Here is a 9,432-nt window from a genome sequence, read left to right on the forward strand (position 1 = left end):
GCCAGCGTGCCTCGCGTTACCAGAAGCTGTGGTGAGGACTTCGTACCGTCACGTGCGCTCCGGGGCACATGCTTTCCGTGATCTTATTCGGACATTAAAAGGACTGGTGTTACGACAGCTGTGCCGGGTGGTCGTTCCTTCCTTGTGGCTGAAGCGAGACAGCACACTGAAAGCCATAGTTTTGCTGCTCTTGGCTGCCTTATGCCATAGCGGGTTCGTTTGAATTTCAAAAGCGAAAACATACTCGCTTATCGCGTACCACCCGCTGAATGCCATGCGATACCTGCCTTCGCTCCAGCCCTAAACATGCACTACAGTGAGTGAGGGTAAACTGAAGTGGTTATGTGCCATAAATGTGTCATGACAGGTGCTGTGTTACTCGATGAAGCGTTAAGAGATGACGCAACTTGCAGCATAGAGCTCGACATTAAACATCTTTTTCTCGCTTTGAACAAAAACCACATCAATTAAAACTTCACGAATGAAAGCCAATAAATTGTTCTGCTAAACAAGCCATCCTCTGTATTCTGACTTCGACCACCTCATGGTGAAATAAAAAAAGTGTTTACTTAGTTCTGAAACACACTTTTCTGCAAATTCAGTATTTTAATTCACCTAGATGCATTCAGTTTCATCAGCTGTAACATTTTTTTATTGGTAAAGGATATCTAGGTAGGCAAGAAGGCCATTCTGAGAGGAAGTTGGTATTTTTATATTGTCAAAATAGTACATTTTTTAAGTTTATTTAAACTTAAAACTACTTATACCGTCCAAAAATACACGACCTGATTAATATTGAGAACGAGAATATGTGCAAATGGCACTAAAACATTTGTGCACTGTTTTCTAAAAATTTGTATTTTTGTCATTATTGAGGAGTGCCTCGTTTTACACCTTACAAAAATGTTCAAACTGAAATGAGCTCACAAACGTTTTGCAAAATTATTTTGGCTTAGATAACGCGCGCTGAACCAGCTTAAATTAAATTTCTTGAACAAACTGGAGATGGTCGAGCGCAATATGTGGGACACTTGGAGTGGAGTGGCAGATTCATAAATCTCACTTTTACCAAGTCATGTTAATTAGAATATAATTAGTGTTCTTGGTACACTCTCTGGCTCTTTCTTGGCACATTAATGTTTGTATGGCAGCCATAACCAATTTAAGACTGAGGTAATTTAATTTTAATATTTCCTAATATTTGATTCAAACTCGTGATCCAAATACTCGATTCAAACTCCTGACGTACACACCCAAAGACTGGTTGCCACCGTTCTCAAGTGAATGGCGGTGTAGCAAAGCCTCTGCTATCCCTCCCAAAAATTAAACTGCAGAGAGGCGCAGTTGCTAACCCGGCTGGCCATGGTAACACTTGTATTTTGTTCTTTGGTTATCGCTAGCTTACAAACCTTCACTTTTGGCGAGAGTGGTCTCGTTGTGTTTCGAATTACATAGACTTGATACAGGTAAACTTGAATCCATTGTGTCCCTATAATTCTTAAGTGAACACTTTCACAATCACAAAGGCATAAAAGCAGCAGAATTCAATATTCACAAACTTTGAATTACAGAACGCACACTTTATAGTCTCTGTGTATGTGCAGAATATTAGTTCACACTGCTATCAGTTCATATCCTTGATCAGGCCACGGTATTAAGGGAGTACATTACAGTACCGCAAAAATTACTGGGAATAAGTAACTGGTACTGCTACTGCGAACTTTCCATAAGCTGTAACAAGCTGGTAATGCAAGACTATGCCATAATGCTTATTCTGCTGACATAGCGACAACAGTAACAATAATTTTTCAGTCACCCTAACGAAATGGAAGCAGGACTGCTGAGCTGTGTAGTCCAATGAACATTTCACAGAGGCATCTTCTACAAGAAAACCGCAAGCACAAGTCTTCACATACAAACATCTGAACATTGTTCATTTCAAAAGCAAAGTGTTGAATGTGTTAATGACATCTTATATGTTCAGAAATCTGTAAGAAAGTTATAAATGAAGGACTCACTGAAGAAATCCATGCTTTCGCAGCTTTTAAAAGCGCAAAAAGTTCAGGGCCTGGACCAGTGGTCGCGGTGGTACTGCTTGTAAGGCGAGCAGCAAAAACAACTGCTGGCAACCTGCATTAAATATGAACACAATGATGTAGGTCATCCTCTGAAAAACGCATACCATCTTTTCATCACCATAAATGCCTTATGCCATAGCGGGTTCGTTTGAACTCCAGAAGCGAAAACAAACTCGCTTATCGCATACCACTTGCCGAGTGTCATGCGATACCTGCCTTCGCACCAGCCCTAAACATGCACTACAGTGAGTGAGGGTAAACTGAAGTGGTTATGTGCCATAAATGTGTCATGACAGGTGCTCTGTTACTCGATGAAGCGTCAAGAGATGACGCAACTTGCAGCATAGAGCTCGACTTTAAACATATTTTCTCGCTTTGAACAAAAACCACCTCAATTAAAACTTCACAAATGAAAGCCAATAAATTGTTCTACTAAACCCGCCATCGTCGGTATTCTGCCTTCGACCACCTCACGGTGAAATAAAAATAGTGTTTACTTTTGCTCTGAAACACACTTTTCTGCATTCAGTATTTTAATTCACTTCGACGCCTTCAGTTTCATCAGCTCTAGCATTTTTTATTGGTAATAGAAATCTAGGTAGGCAAGAAGGCCATTCTGAGAGGAAGTTAATATTTTTTAAATGCCAAAATAGTACATTTTTTAATTTTATTGAAACTTAAGATAACTTATACCGTCCAAAAAATACACGATCTAAATCATGCCGAAAACCAGAATATGTGCAAATGTCAATAAATCTTTTGTGCAGTGTTTTCTAAAAATTTGAATGTTTGATCATTATTGAGGAGTGCCTGGTTTCACACCTTTTAGAAACGTTCAAACTGACATCACTTCATAATCTTTTTTGGCAAAATTATTTTAGCTTAGATAACGCACGCTGAACCAGCTTAAATTAAATTTCTTCAACAAACTGGAGATGGTCGAGCGCAATATGTGGGACACTTGGAGTGTAGTGGCAGATTCATAAATCTCACTTCTACTCAGTCATGCTAAATAGAATCTAAGTAGTGTTCTTGGTACACTCTCTGGCTTTTTCTTGGCACTATAATGCTTGTATGGCAGCCGGAACCAATTTAGAACTGAGGTAATTGAATATTAATATTTCTTAATGCTTTATTCAAATTCGTGATCTAAATACTCGATTCAAACTCCTGACGTACACACCCAAAGACTGTTTGCAACCGTTCTCAAGTGAATGGCGGTGTAGCAAAGCCTCTGCTATCTCTGCCAAAAATTAACTGTAGACACGCGCAGTTGCTAACCCGGCTGGCCATGGTAACACTTGTATTTTGTTCTTTGGTCATCGCTAGCTTACAAACCTTCACTTTTGGTGAGAGTGGTCTCGTTGTGTTTCGAATTACATAGACTTGATACAGGTAAACTTGAATCCATTGTAAGTGTCCCTATAATTCTTAAGTGAACACTTTCACAATTACAAAGGCATAAAAAGCAGCAGAATTCAATATTCACAAACTTTGAATTACAGAACGCAAACAGTTTGTAGTCTCTGTGTATGTGCAGAATATTAGTTCACACTGCTATCAGTTCATATCCTCCATCAACCACAGTATTATGGGAGTACATCACAGTACCGCAAAAATTACAGGGAATAAGTACATGGTACTGCTACAGCGAACTTTCCATCAGCTGTTACAAGCTGCTGGCAATACAAGGTCATGCCCTAATGCTTAATCTGTTGACACAGCGACAATAGTAACAATAGTCTTTTAGTCACTCTGACCAAAGGCAAGCAGGACTGTTGGGTTGTGTAGTGCAATGAGCATCTCACAGAGGCATCTTCTACAATAAATCTGCAAGCACAAGTCTTCACATACAAACATCTGAACATTGCTCATTTCAAAAGCAAAGCGTTGAACGTGTTAATGAGATCTTATATTTTCAGAAATCTGTAAGAAAGTTCGAAATGATGCCCTCACTGAAGAAATCCCAGCTTTGGCAGCTTTTTCAAAGCACAAAAAAGGGGCAGGGCCTGGACCAGTGGTGGCAGTGGCACTGCTTCTAGGGCAAGCAGCTAAACCAGCTGCTGGCAACCTGCATTAAATATGAACACGATGATGCAGGTCATCCTTTGAAAAATGCACACCATCTTTTTATCCCCGTAAGTATGTAACACAATTTAATGTCAACAGGCCTGCTCATATAAATTTACTGCACAGAATTAATGTCTAAGAAGCCACAGCTTTTTATTTCACAGGCGGCATTGTGACAGAATGACATCATTATAGTGAACTAGAATATCTCACAGTGGCTCGACCGGGAGGGCGCGTCTACCTTTCCGGCAGCCCGTTACGCACCGGAAAGCCACCAAAAGCGCTGCTGCTCTCTTTCATACTGCAGCGTGGCAGCTGAGCCCACTAGGCATCACAGAGCACAGATAGGCAATAGTCTTTATTGAATGCTTTCGCCTGCTGGAAATGCGTTCCAACGGTGTACTTCATATCCTGGGCCACTTTAAAAGAGAGTAGAAGATAGAGCCTGGATGCCAAGAACACTGCGAGCAAGTTGAAGCTGGGGTTGCAGAATTTAATGCCACAGCACGCTTGCATTTTTTTACGAAAAGCGTAAGCCACGCTAGCACCGAAAGTCGTAAAGGTACACAGCTTAAATTTTGCCAGTGTTAAACACTGCTTAGTGCACTTTTAATATACCAGAATTCAGCCCTTTCTTTATTTCCTTGATTTCTTGGGCGTACTATTTGTAGAGCACTGCATTTAAATTAAACTGCATGTGAAAATTATGGTACAATCAGACATCTCATTCGACAATTACACGAAAGCAGTTGGATTTACCTTCGATGATTACTTAAATGCTATTACTCTAATTAATGTTTTTACTACATGCCAAGGCATCACACAACACAAATAATTGCTGCGGGGGGAGGAGTGATGCTATCACTGTTTTAGCAAAAGGTACTAAATTTATCTAATGCCCCACATTTGGAAAGGCAGGCTGCCTGCATCGTCAGGCATAAATTTTAATATGCAGAGTGTTCAGAATTTAGTTTTACAGACTTCTGAAAACATATCTGCACTGAGTGCTGAGTGTTTGCGTGCGTGTACTGTGTGATGTCCGTGCACATTGAAGAACCCGAGGTGGTCGAAATTTCCAGAGCCTTCCACTACGGTGCCCCTCATAGCCCAAGTTGCTTTGGAACGTCAAGCCCCATGAAGCATAAACCATAATGTTCAAATAAAAGAAAAATATTTCCGCTAGTAAAACTAACGTGCAAAACAAAGCACTTTCAACTTCACAGTACTTCACAAAAAATCCTGGTTGATTGCAAGCGTACATTACACCAAATAAACATGAGACGCTGTACTAATGCTTTCTCGGTTCCACGTTACGGCAGCAAGTACGGTCGATGCTTAATCACTGCGCTGAAGGGGTCATATATTTATTACTTTAGAGTCATATATCATCTTTTCTGACAGCTGGCCGGGTGATTCCTTGAGATCAAAATAACTGCCTAAATATTTCATTTTTAATTTTCTCAAACTATTTTACTTCTTATGCACACATTATTCAGTAGGCCAACAGAGAATTTCGTTTTGCAAAAATACTAACATTTGAGGAGAAAAAATTATAAACGATATCATGGCAGAGGCAGCATTTTCAAGCACAGCTCAATTTCGCTAATTTACCATGGCGTAAGTATCTAGATATGAAAGCCATGATGTATTTATTATTCATGATAAATGTACAGGTGAGATGGAATATGTCGGGCTTATTCCCGCCATTTTGAGGAAGTTGTCGCTACTGGAAAAAAATTTAGAAAATGACACAAGTCTGAAAGAAGGTTATCTTCATTTTCTATCCACAAATATATATCACATATCCTTAAAATTTGCACAATAATAACCATCAAGGTGCCAAAAAAGTATATCGACTTTCATTGTTACATAATATTAGGAAGGGCAAGAAGTATTCCCCTAAATCTGGCATTTTGAATAGAGTAGTGTTTTTCAAATATCAAAGGAAAAAACACCCCATCTCTAATTTTTCTTAAAACTTATGAAACAAGCCTCTAAAAGGAGGAAAAAAAGGTACGAAAGAACGTGTTGCATTATTTTGTTTCCAACCATGTTATCCAAGCTCACAGTTGTAGTTTTTTTAGCATCACCCAGAGCGCCTAAATGAGGGCGCGGAAGCTGCAAACGCTCTCCGCTGCTCTACATTTTCCCCATATCCCAAGACTGAGGCCTTTTCCATCAAGACAGAGCATACCTAGAACTTTTTGTACACTGACAACGATCTGTACCGTAAACAGCATTCAGCAGCACCGCTATCGCTGAGTGCAGGTAAAAAAAACTTCTCAATGTAATTTTCTGACTGCACAGTGCACCTATGTCATCACTTCGCGCACTTTTGCGTGCGCTCCCAGACACCCTTAGAGCGTGAGGGGGTAGCGGTCTCGGTCACAAAGATGCCCTCAACTCAGCGTGGCAAGCTCAGCCGGAGACCAGCTACCAATTGACCAGGGGGTTGGTCGTTTGGTGCCCGGCTTTCGCCGGTCGCAAGCCAGAGAGTGGGTCGGAGATAAAGGTTCACAAAACAACAGTTTACACAGCTAAGAGACGATAAAGAGGAATTTACAAACATTCGTACGAGCACATACAAAGTGATTCACAAATACAATGCAACTCATGCAAAGTCATAATAGAGAGAGATACAATTCAACAAAATTTTTGCACCTAAAGTGCACTAACACAGAGAAACAAACAATCAAAACACAATTTGTTCACCGGGCACTGAGACAGTCCGACGACCTCAGGAGCACGACGGAGCCGATCCGCATACTGGCGCACGCTGCCTCGCTGGTCCGTCCGTGGCTGGTCGAGTGGTGTTCTCCCGGGAGTCGAGCGGGCGCTTCTGGGAAGCTTAAACGGCGGATCGGGCTAACCGACAGCGGTTGAAGTCCTTCATTTATAGGCGCAGACCGCGTCTGTTTGTTCTTCGCGCCAAGGCAGGCGCGCACATACACGCAGTATTAACTGCACAAACTCCTTTTCGCGCCGGGCGCGCGACCCCATTGGTCGAGCGCGGAAATCACCTTCTAGAAAAATCTAGGTGATTCTCGGCACGCTGAGTCATCGGCGCCGGAGCGAAGGGGGAGGGTATCAGTTTGGCGCGCACAAGGTTACCCCTTTCCGTCGACAAGCAAGAACTTCTCCAACATTCGAGAAAAATCGACGCCGCGCACGGCCATGCGTCCCTCGGCGCCGCGCCGGCGAGCTGAGTTGCAGCAGTACGCAAAGCTACGCACTCTCCGGGGGTCCTTCCCCGCTGTTTTTGTTTTATTTTACCGCGCGCGGGTGCGATTGCTTAGGCGCAGCGCCGTCTTTTTTTTCGAATATGCGCCGAATTTTGTGACACTGCCCCTTCCTTTAAGAATATTGTGCAACAATATTCACAAAACACAAAATTCGTGCGCACATGCTTGCGCTCACAATCTATATGGCGAATGCCAGAATTCACACATCAATACAATGATGTCTGTATGCACACAACACTTGACAGCCGTCAAGATTCACTTCAATACATGCCGCCACTCGGCAACACATTAGCATAACATTACACAGGGAGCACACAAGTATGATACATACTTTAGCCGATACTTCCACCTACATTTCCTACTTGCGCTTCCGTAATGCGCCCGTGAGGATCTTCACAGTTGCCTTTGGTCGCAACAAGAGTCTCTTCTACTCGCGGGTCTTTTTCTCGGTCAACATGCGCTTCTGTTTCGCCCTACCTGAACCCTGTAGATGAATTTGCCGACTCAGAAAAGAATTGTGCGCTTAGGTATGCACACGCAAACAAGGCAATTGATGGATTCCAGGGCACCTGCGTCGAAACACACAGGCTCACAATATTTACCGGTGTGAATGCACGCTTGGTCACATTCCAAAATTTTCCTGTGCGTTCGAAATGCAGCGGAAGTATTGTGCACAACAGCACGATAAACATGTCCACAACCTGCGCTAAGCTGAGCCTAGCCGGAGTTTCAGACACCTTGTCCTCTTGAGCTGTCTTTCGCATTTCGCTGCTTCCTTGTGACCATTCCGTGGCCTTTCTTTCGGCTTCGTAGATCTTTCTGCTGTCGTGCCCGTCCTTTCCTGCGGAAACGTTTTTTCTTCCTCGGAATGTTCCTCCACGGGACTCTTCCGTTCTTCATGCTTGACTGTCGGCTTCACTGCTTCTTTGGTTGAGCTAGCACGCTCGCGCTTCCTTCGCGACTTCATTTTCGCTTGGCGAACACTGCGCCGTTCCAAAGAGCAGGATTCGGATTTATTTGTCTCGTGGCTACTTTCTGGGCCCTTGAGAAATTTTGCCCCCTTCATGTTGCCCAATGTGAGGTCGAATATGGGGCGCTCCATGCACAGTGCAGTTAGTTTCCCGCTGTAGTAGGGAGTCCGCACATATACTTCAGCTTCCGGCAAGCGCTGAAACGAGCCGTCCTCTAGCCGCACAAGGCTCTTCGTTCCAGTGAGATCCTTATCTCTCACTAATCTTCGTTTTATGATTACAGCGCTGCTTCCCGTGTCTCGCTCCCCCCCGCTCTAATTTTTTCCTCTCCTACCTTCCCTTTCAGGACAGGCATTGTGTTCATTTTGGCTTCCGGTAGCGCGTTCACTACGGCGTTCACGACTGGTACCTTCTTGGCGTTCTCTAGCTCTACAAAGCCATTTTCATCTTCCTCCAGGTGGTCATCTGAGGACGCCTGCACGCGCGATACCTGGGGGATGGGCTTGCTTGGGTTCGGGAAAACCGCGGCTCTGTGGCCCCTTTGGCCGCACTTAAAGCAAGCTGTTGGGCTACTGTTTGTAGCGCGGTTGCGGCAATTAGATTCGTAATGGCCTAAATTGTTGCACAGGTAGTACTTTGATGGAGCCTTTGGGGTAAATCGGGCATCGCGGCTGTCGGTTTTTCCTGGATGGATGAATGGATGGATAGGTGGATGGATGGACGGACGGACGGACGGACGGATGGATGGATGGATGGATGGACGGACGGACGGACGGACGGACTGATGGACGGATGGATGGATGGATAGATGGGTGGTTGGGTGGGTGGGTGGATGGACGGACGGGCGGGCGGACGGATGGACGGATGGATGGGTGGGTGGGGTGGATGGATGGATGGGTGGATAGGTGGATGGATGGATGGGTGGATGGATGGATGGATGGATGGATGGATGGATGGGTGGATGGATGGATGGATGGGTGGACGGACGGACAGACGGATGGATGGACGGATGGATGGACGGGTGGATGGATGGATGGATGGGTGGATGGGTGGATGGATGGATGGATGGGT

Source organism: Amblyomma americanum, chromosome 7, assembly GCF_052857255.1.
Source record: "Amblyomma americanum isolate KBUSLIRL-KWMA chromosome 7, ASM5285725v1, whole genome shotgun sequence".
Classification (NCBI taxonomy): domain Eukaryota; kingdom Metazoa; phylum Arthropoda; class Arachnida; order Ixodida; family Ixodidae; genus Amblyomma; species Amblyomma americanum.